Genomic DNA, 11,006 nt, shown 5'->3' with positions numbered 1-11,006 from the left:
AGTAAAAAGGGCTTTGCAATTATTTGTTTATTATTTTATTTAACTTTTCTTTCTAAATTGGGCCTGTTCTATTTATTTCCGCCTAGCTTTAGCTAACAATAAAGCTCCGAAAGTTTTTCCTTTTGTATAGAAGGATCGTTGTACTCGTATAGTGCTTCAATAAAATAAAGAGTATTCATAAATAATTTGGACAAGGCAATCACTTATCAGGCGACCCACGCATGCTTTTCGTTTGCTGGTGACAAGCTGTGACAACAATAACAACAACAACAATAACAATATCGTGGGCAACTCGTTTTTTGTTTTATGCATTATTATGGCATATTTTATTTGTGTTCACTTGCGGCACGTTGTTGCTTGGGCTCTTGCTCTTGTTGTTGTTGTTGTTGTTGCTGTTGGTGGGTGTCATTCATTGTCATACAAGATGTTTGTGCCGCTTGGTGAGTTTTTGTTGTTAACAACAATGCCATGAACCGTCGCCGCTGCTGAGGTCATTAAAATTTACAACTCGGCGCGGCACAAAAGTTCAACAGTTTTCATTCGTTTTTTTGTGTGGTCCTTAACTCTTGTTTTTGTTGTGATGATATTTTTTCACTTTTTCTGCATTCATTAAATGTTTTCGAAAGTGTGTGCCTGCCCTTTCCCTTAGGAAATTTTTGTGCAAATGAGCGCCACAGTGTCGCGTCGTAGGCTGCAATTATTTCCATATTGTTGCCGCGTTTAATTAAACAGCGAGAGAAAATACAAGTAAGAGAGAGCGAAGCTGAAGAACTTTTGTTTCCTAATGTGACGATATAGCTTTAAGTTCCGAGCACTTGTGCATTAGGAAATTGTTTGTGTGGCAGGTCAAAAGTGATTGTTTCTTCCCTAAAACTACACATGACCATCGCGTTTAAGTCAACACAGCTTTAGACCCCCTTTTGTGTTCAAATTTGAGCAGTCAATTGACCTGAGATATAAGCACGTGGTCGCCTTCGAGACAACTATGGCGTGCGCTCAATGCAAATAGTTTTCAAGCTATGCAGAGTAAGCAAGAAATATTCTGCCACGACAAGTTGACAGAAATACCCACGACCCAACCGCACATCAAGTTCATGGTCAGTCTACGCATGCAGCAGTGTTGTCCGAATTTGATCAGCAGACTGAAAAAGCTGTGGCTAAAAAGATAGCTAAATTTAAACACAACACTTCCATAAATGTTATATCAAAACCCTATCTTAATAAGGAGTTCTCATCAGAGGCTCATCCATAATGCTGTGAAAAAAGAAGCAAAGTCTATCCAGCTTCTAATTACTTGTAAATGTTGCAATTATAAAACCTGCTATAAAACCGGTAAGGCTCAGCTGTGCGCACCGGCAGATAATTAATCTACAAACAGGACGGATGAAATTTTCGTTTAACTGATTAGCTCAATTTAACCCTTTTTTGTAATTCTGAAAATTAATCTTTTTGTTTTTGCCGCAATTTATTATGGCCCTTTGGTTTGATTATCCTTATATACGCAGTTTTTATTGTTGATTTAAGCCGAATATTGTTCAGAGTGCTTCATTGGTGCTCTGGTGTATGCCTTTATAGAAACAACAGCTTTAATTTGCAGAAAATTGGGATTAATAAAAAAACACTTAAGATAATATTCGTCATGTTATGCTTAAGATATTTTACGTGGTTTTAAAGCAATGCAATGCAAAACCAAATTTTTTTTAGATATTTAGTAATCTTTTAAGGGATTATCACTATTGAATCGATATGAATAAAATTTAAATTGTTTAAATAGAGATTCTTTCTTGCTGTAATCATTCAATTGAATCAATATAAAAGTGGCAAGGGTTGGTTGAACTTTAATGCATTCTCTTTCCCAAATACTGCATATGACAGGAAATACCTGCTACAATTTTAGTGGGGCTTTGGAAGAATAAATCCTAATAAACTAAATTTAACCTAAAAATTATGTTAGTGCTGATGAAGAGCTCTTAGTATAAAATCTGTAGCAGGCCGTTACTCTAATCACCGTAGAAAGTAAGGATGTATACAATTTTGTACTTAGTTTAATGAGCATTAGTGTACACACTGAGAGCATTCCCGCTCTCAGAGGTACACAAGACATAATTAATAAAGAGAACATCACTTTTTGATCGTTCCTTGTGCAAGACAGTTGTGTGAAGTGCTTTGTGTAAATAAATACTTACATACATATGTACATATATATTTAAAGACCTGACTTTACTATTAACAATCTTTGCCATAACAAACTTTAAAACAAAATAAAAATCCAAGCAAAATACTTTACTTATATAAAGGGCCATATTATTATTAATTAAAACAAATACAAGTATGTTATATTCAAAATTTTTGAAAATGATAGCAGTTTGACGTTTCAAACTGCCTCATTTCTTATTATAAACACCAAAATGTAATATATTGTTTATTCAATAAAGCGTTCGAAAATTGCTAATCATTATAGCAAATTTAAATACATACAATTAACCAAATCAATGTTCACTAATTAATCCTCCCGCAACAACCGAAATATTTGTTTATTATAATTATAGATTACTTTAAAAACATGTAAGACAAAATATTATTGAAGAATTTGACCCACTTTAACAAATTGTTATTTAACTTTGATAATCGTAATTTTTTCTCTAATTTATGCTTATTATTTAATGTAATAAATGTTTATTTTCGGAAACTTGACATGAATGAAAGGCCAAGCCGCCAGCACTGGCACACTCAAGCGCATACATAAGAAGCAAACACATCAGTCAGTGACAGCAGCAGCTGTTCGATGGCTGTGGTTGCAAACGGCTTGAGGTAGATGTCCTGCGTATGGTTTTGTGGGATCCTAGCCAAGTCATTGGCACGCCATTGAGCGGCATTGGCGGTCGTTTGTTTGCCATCTTTAGCATTTGTTGTCGCTACTTTCTGTCCTTTAGGTGCTTGTGTTGTCTGCATTTTAACGAGTGGGCCACACTTTAAAATTTAACTTAAACACAATCTGCTGGCATTATTTTTTAACAATTTCCCTGCTGTTTCTCATACACCAAGTTTAATTGATATTCTGCAGCTTTTCAATGGCATGCAGCTCTATAACTATACAGATGAGTTATGTGTGAATATTTATATGTGTGCGTGTGCTTGTCATCTCTTTTCCTTCTCAGGCATTTTGTGTGGTCATCGTCAAGTGGTAAAAAAATGTGGTTTCAAATTAAATTGGAATTGTTATGTGGCCGGCCGTGCAAGTGTTCGACTAGACAGACTAACATACTAGTGTCATCAGAAGCGCATAGAAGCTTAATATTTTTACTGGCTTAGAGTAATTTCTACAACGCCTCAAATGCAAAACAAACAATTTGAAAAGTGGTCACGAATTAAATTGCTTGCTAAGCACTTTCATATCAGTCTAGCTAAGTGTTTACACTAGTATGTATGCATGTATTTTTCATTTGCAAATTTTATTTTAAAACCTATTTTGTCAATTATGTATACGAGTATTTGCTTGCCAGTTTTATTTGTTTGAAAAAGCTTTATTTTTAGTTACATTTTTCAGTTTTATAATCCCATACAGCTGACGTTAAAACGTTGAGCTTGTCCCTCCCCCTTTTGTGTCAGCTGCAAATTGCAAAAAATGCAAATTTGTACAGGTATAAATCAAAATATCCATTTAGTCATAGCCATAGGCCTAGGTCGACAATCGTTCATATACGATTCAAATGGCCATTGTACTATATTCTGCTCAACCAATTGACAATCAAAACTTATGTGCTGCGTGCAAGTAGTGTATGTGCAAATGGCATTCAAGAGCCGCCGGTTTGTATATTTTATAAAATGAAATTCCACACAAACACACACTCACACGCACCCACACACACACAGTCGAATGCACGCGTATGTAGTGTGCTTGCGTGCATATTTTATTGCATACTTGTGGGCGCGTATTGTCAACCACTCGTTCGTGCACAGTGGGCGGACGGTGGACACGGGTGTGGCGGGCGCGGTGTGCGCGGTCGTTCTGTGTTAATGGTCGATTCGACGATTCGGCAATTGTCGCTGTGCGTCGCTTGACTGTTGGCTCGTTTGTGGCAATGCCTTTGCATTTAAAACGCATAATTAAAAGTTTTATTTTCTTTCTCAGGCTTATAAAATATTCTGCACGCACTCACACAGTCAGTCTCTCAGTCAGTTTGGATTTGAAAAGCACTATGCAACTAAATCTTTTCTCTCACACAAACACACATGCCCACTTATTTGCGTCCTGGCACGCATTCAAAAATAATGATGCACACTTTGTTAGTTGCAACCAACAGCAATGCTCATTTATTTTGATGCGCTGCAACATTTTCTCTCACTCCCAGAGTGCAAGTGTGGGTATATGAATGTGTGTATGGCTTAACCCTAGAATAATGAATAATATAAAGAGATACCAGGAATGATTATGCTTGCCACGTAAATAGGACAAGATGTTTAGTAATGTGTGGAAATGAATGTGTAAAGTTTAATTTATTTCTCTTGTTCGGGCAACGAAATAAGTTCGTTAAAATTTTTGAAAGATATATTTTTATAACGGACATGTGAATCAGTTTCTTATTATCAAAGTCATAGAGGAGCTAAATATAATTAGTTGCCCTTAAAGCAACATACTCATTATGTGACACTATATATTAAAGGACTTAACAAAAATAAAACAAATGTTCTCTTAAATGTAAGATTTTATTGTTTTACATTTTATACAAATCGAAGAAAAGTTTTTAAACAATTTCACTGTTTGCCTCGGCTAGACCTCACTGCAGGAAGTTTGTTTGGGTACAGGATATTTCACTGTCGGGCTTGCTGGACTGTAGCGTTTTCTGTTGTTGTGCTTGTTTATGTTTTCAATATTTTTTCATTTATAATTTAATGACTTGTTCAAAAGCGAGCGACAAGAATCTTTTCATACATAAACATATTTCAAGTACTATATTAATTTTTCTTTAACAACATTTGCAATTCTAAAAAAAGAACGAATTAAAAAATGGAAACCTTATAATCTCTTACTTCTTTTTTTATCTTCTTTTTTTATCTGTCATCCTTTCTCATGAATTGTAAAAAAATGCTGTTTTCTATCATCATCCAACAAATTTGTGCAAACAAGCAAAGCACACTGGCAATTAGAAGAAGAAAGTGAAATATCAGTCTACAAGCTCAGTTATCTTTCACAAGTTGCATTTCACCTTTTGTTTTTTCTGCAGTTCTGTTCAAAGGCCGGATGCGAAGTGGCAAGCAATTTACGCAAAATGCCGTTGCAAGCACTTGCCAGTTAAGCAAGAATACTTTTTTAGAGAACTCCTTTTGAAAACATTCTTGTCAGGCAATCAAACGCATTTTTGCATTTCACTTTATTTTTTTGCATTCACAAAATGCATGAACAACTATGTTGCTTTGTGTTTGGAATTACCACCTCTGCTGCACCTTAAAAGTGATGGGCGTTTGATGGTGTATTTAAGCCTCTCACAATACCTCTGGAAGTCTTTGGCAATGAGAGAAGACTTGTTTGTTGTTTACAATTCATTTACATTTACAAATATGCGCAAGAAACACTAAGGGCTTACGATTCGGTTTCTATAGTTGCATTCAGAAAAATGTTTTCTCAAAATATTAGTACTTTTTTTTTTTTAATATCTAATCCAAATTTTGTCTTAAAGGGAAATAAAAAGACTACAAAATAAAAGTGAATTATTTGTTGAAGATACAAAGAATGGTAACTTGAAAATTGAGCTTACTTAAAATGAGGCCATACATTAGCTTTTTGTAGTTATTTTTGGGGTTAAGGTAATTTACCAAAATAAAGCTGGGACCGGGCACTGAAAAAAGCTCTAGAAAGCATTTTCTGTCACTGTCCAACACTGGTAATATACAGGGTAAAATTCTTTAAAGGGTACATGCATACCTCACGAATCGAGGCGGCAAACGCTTCTGAAACTCTTTGTAGGCGTTTTCAAAACACTGTAAAATGCTAATGCGGTACCAGGATTAACAGATTAAGGTGACAGATGGCATCAAGAGCCACATACATGTTATTACCTTAGGACCTTAATTTAAAGTTGTTGGCCGCTTAATTCTTCAAAGCTTGGTACAGCTTTTTGTTGCCATGTCCTTATCCTTTTGATGAAATCGTAAAGCTTCACTGTGCATGAGAATTTGTGTGGGACCTAGTAATAACATTTTTGTTGTTCTCTTTCCGCCAGCGGGCTGGTGCATAATAATTGCATTTGAGTTTGTATATTAAGCCGCAGAACGTCCCACATAAACACAACGAATTTGTGTGCAAGCATGTGTGTGTTTGTGTGTGTGTTGAGTGCCTTTGTGTGCATGCCTCTGGTTACACTTTAATGGCATTGCTCATACGCAGTGTTGTCGGGTTAGTTTCGCATTTTTGCATTAATTAGGCCACAGTCGCTCAGTATAGTTGCGTGACAGTCTGCGATATTATCGGACAGGCTTATAGAATCAGCCAAGTCTGCCAATTAAAACGTTTCAATCAAATTTTCAATTAAAAGTGCACTAATGTGTACCGCAAACGTACGAAGCGAGCGGACTGGCAAACAGAATTTCGGCCAACAGGCATTTGGCATTTCGTGCCATAAACTTTAAGTGCGCCATGGGCAAAAGTTGCTGAGCAAGTTGGCAAATTGCATTTTGAGTGTTCGCGTCGAACTTGGCCAAACCCCACACAAAGGAGAGAGAAAGAAAAATTAAATATAAATTCGTATACAATGTGCCTCATGGCGATCAGAGTGACCGTTGCAGGAACACAGATTATTATAAAACTTTAATTGTTGGTCAAAACTTAGAGGCTACAAGAGGCTGTTTGACTTATTTATAGAACCAAGAATTCTTGATGCAGAAATAATTTGAGAGGATAAAAGAACAACTTTGCAGTTCCGAGATTGGTTAGCAGATTCAATTTGTATTTGTACTGCAATGGCTAAGCTGCCTTTGTATATTTAAGCTATTTATTCAATGCATAAATGACTGTTCTCATCTAGTATTTGACAAAAATCGAACAATTTGTTTGGAAGAACGTATTCTAAATAACTAAATATAATGTATTTAATATTGAATATTGATCCTATTTAAATATACCTTTTTGTAACTTCCTCCTTTTTGTAACTTTCAAAAAAACTTTTAGAATAATAAGAAACTGCGTGTGTTGGAAGACCTGCAAAAATCAACATGTGGAAATCTGGAAAGCCTGGTAATTATCTAAAGAGTTCATGTAAGTCTAAGCTTAAACATGTGATTCATTTGATTCTGCAAGGCGGCAGTAAGTGTTATAGCCTGCAGGATAAATCTGTTTATATTTAAACAAGGTATTATCTTGAGCAGTATAGCTTAGTACTTACATATGTATCACATTACTCAAATCTTGCGTTGTTAACATAAATAGTAAGCAGACTATGCTTTTATCTGATCTGGAAAATGGTCACCCTCGTGTGTGCAGGTGTCGTCCAGGCAGGTGTAATCTGCTGGATTGTGAAAAGTTTGTCTTTGTTGTTGTCATTTTGCTGGCACTGTCACTGCTGTTGTTACTGCTGCTTCTGCTTTTGCTTCTGCTCGTGCTGTGCTGCCAGCAGCGCGCACTTCATTTCGTCCAGACAAAACTTTCGCAAATGAGTTCACCAAAGAAACTTGTACAAAAGTTCAAAATGATTGAATTGGGGGGTGGTATACCGCCGGCGGCCTGTGCTATCCATTAGTAAGCAGGTACTTACTACCAACATTGAAATTACAAATCTTTTGTAATAATTATTATGAATTATGCAACAATAACTCTGACATAATGGACGTCGCGACGTTGCCCTGCAGGCTGGCACACACGCTCTTCGGACAGATTGATGTGTCGACTCTTTTAATCCCTAAGTAACGCGAGTTTAATTTGCTTTATCAGCTCATCCCAACCACAATTTCAGAGCTAAGTACGTATTTCACTTTTGAGCTTGCACGGCCATAAACTTTCTTCTCTTTTATTTTTTACCTTTTTGCTGGTTCCGCATAATTTGCGTAATTTCTTTAATTACAATTTTTGGATACTTTTTTGTACATTTGCTGAAAACACTCAATTTTTGTTGCAAGCGCGCTGTTTGTATTAAATTGCATGTCATTTAGCCACATTTCCGAACCTACTAGGGAAATAAAATGTTGCAATATTTCCAGCAATTTTCTAATTGCTGCGTAAATATCCTGGATATACGTTCATATACATACATACGTAGTTTTTTTTCATGTGTCAGTTGTTGCATTTTAACTGATTGATTTATTATTTATTATTATTTATTATTATTTATAGCTACTGAAGCAGAAATAGCTGCAGCTCCTAGTTATTAGGACAGCTTCTAAATGCAATAATTGTCTCTGCCTATTATAATAATTCTAAAGGAAATTGAACTAAGCAGCTTTAAAATTATGCAGTAACTCTCTCTACTTTATTCATTTTGTCTAAGCAAATATAAGCTGGGAAATACCTCATGGTTCAAAGTTTGTTGTGTTATCAGGTGGTGCGGCGTTGGTAAGGGTTCGGTCCCAGAAACAAAGTGCAAAAACTCATCTATTATTTCTAAACGGAATTGAACTGAGTAAGCTTTACACTCAGAAGAAACAAAATATTAATTCAGGTGCCATAGAAATAGATTTAAGCGAAATTTTTATAATATTACTTGGTCAATTTTCTTTATAATCTTTAATATCCTTAGACAACAATTCACTAGCAATTTAAATATATAAATAAGATAAATTATTTAAAAAATTCCGAATTGGACGAGAATCAAAAAGAAAACGCCACTTTATTAATCACATCTAAAAACTTAATTTCATTCGTCAAAAATCAAACCTTAAATCCTTGCATGGTGTACTGGGGGCGAATTAGTACTCCAATGGTATGAAGTATAGGGTATTGAGTAGTACACTCGCCCTTCTTTCTTCTCTCTTCAAACTGTCTGGCCGGCTCTCTGTCACTTAATTAACTGCACACTGCAAAATATTTATCAACTCAAACCATACCCTTGTGCCTTCAACAAATATTAATCCAAAATGCTGTTATAATTACACAAACAAGCTGTTGGGCTTACAGTTTAATCCTCTGGCATTTGTCGCTCGCACAACAACAGCAACATCGACTATCTGATGTAGCTGCAGACTAAAAACTAATTGAAATTGGCAAATTGTGTGCATGAAATATGCAACAATATTGCATATTGCGATGGCATTAGAATGCATTAACATGCCTCGCATTTATGTATTACGCAAGAACATTTCCAGCAGCTACTCGTACTCCTCTCCAGTCAGCTGCCCCTTTCCATTTAGACTAGATTGCTGGGAAATCTTCACTGAGTGCCTAGCTACGTGTCGTTGGCATTGGTATAGATTTTCGTTTTCGATTTGAAGAAGCAACAATGCTGTGGGTGGTGGGTGGATGGGGAGAGGACGGAGAGGGATAGGAGGTGTTCAACATTCGACCACAACGTGGGCGCCGATTAGAAAGCATGACTTGGCCGGGAACGTGTGCCAAAGGACTTTGTGGCAGACAATATACAAAATTGTTTGCCAATTCGAAATGCGCGCAGCTGTCACGCCATGAAAATACAAATGGAACAACAGTTGCTAAATTTTTCATTGATGGCGTTGCCGAGAAACGTAACGCCCCAGGGGGCAAGCAGATGATGCTCATGATGATGATGAGGCCGTAAATTAAATTTTACACAATAATAGGTACTCACTGGGCTCGGGATTGGAGCTGAAGCTATTGAATGAATTTCACGGCTTGTGGTAACTGCCCGCCACTTGGCTGACACGCAATTGAAAATTTAGTGTTTGGGGCGACAGAATTGAAATCATGACTGCTGTTTACATTGTTGCTGTTCTAGTCACTACGCCTGCTCCTATTTCTGTCGGTTGTTAAGCCTGCGATTTTTTGCTTGGGCGCGTTAACAAGCCGCTACCCGAAGGTGATTCCGGTATTTGAAAAATAACAGATAAAAATACTCACTTGTTTCGTCCTTAATTGTGCGGCAGTCAGCAGATGTATTGAATGAAAGTTATCAGACCAGGCCTATTTTTAATTAGACCTATTCGCCAATATTAACCACAGGACATACACGCAGAAGTGCGCCTAGACAAAGATTTGTAAGGAATTGTATAACCCTGCATAAAAAGTTAGCTTGTCTTCATTCACCCGCCTCCAGATAGCTTTTAGCAATTTTAAAACGAAGTGTGAAAAGTTTAGTAAGGTTTAAGGTAATTCGAGTCCATTATGACCACTTATTGAATTATTTTAGAAACAGTTCTAAAGCATTTTTATAGCCTGTACCCAAAGGGTAAACGGTTATACGAATGTATGTAACAGGCAGAAGTAGGCGTGGCATCCTCCACAAAGTATATATATTCTTGATCAGGATGACAAGGCGAGTCGATATCGCCTTGTCCATCTGTCCGTCCGTCTGTATGAACGCAAGGATCTCCGGAAGTACAAGAGCAAGAATAATCAAACTCGGTATCCAGATTCTCTTAAGTCCGAGAAAGGACGAGTTTATGTTTTTTCTGATGCACCCCCCCCCCCCCCCCCCACTGCACCGCAGTTCTTGTTTTTCCTATAATTCATGTAACTCCTCTATTTCTTGGAAGTTTGTACTCAACTAAAAATGGCAAATACATCTATATAGTAATTATGTGTCTGTGTGCCAAGTTTCATTATGATATGTTAATTATGAAGAAAGTTATAGCCATAAACATAATCTCCGCCCAAGCTCTGTCGGCAGGGGTTGCTGCTTTGACTTATTTTTTACTGCATAAAGCACGCATAGACACTTCATTAAATTAATTAATTACATTTTTTAATATTTTAAAAATTTTTTTTATTTATGTTTTTTTTTTGTGGGGTGGTACAGGGTATTTAATAGTGGAGCCCGCTCGACTTTATCATTCCTTTCTTGTTTAACTAAATTATACTAATTCTAATTCTGCTATTTATACATGTG

Source organism: Scaptodrosophila lebanonensis, unplaced genomic scaffold, assembly GCF_003285725.1.
Source record: "Scaptodrosophila lebanonensis strain 11010-0011.00,11010-0021.00 unplaced genomic scaffold, SlebRS2 tig00000024-arrow-pilon, whole genome shotgun sequence".
Classification (NCBI taxonomy): Eukaryota; Metazoa; Arthropoda; class Insecta; order Diptera; family Drosophilidae; genus Scaptodrosophila; species Scaptodrosophila lebanonensis.
Note: the sequence above shows the minus strand (reverse complement) of the source record.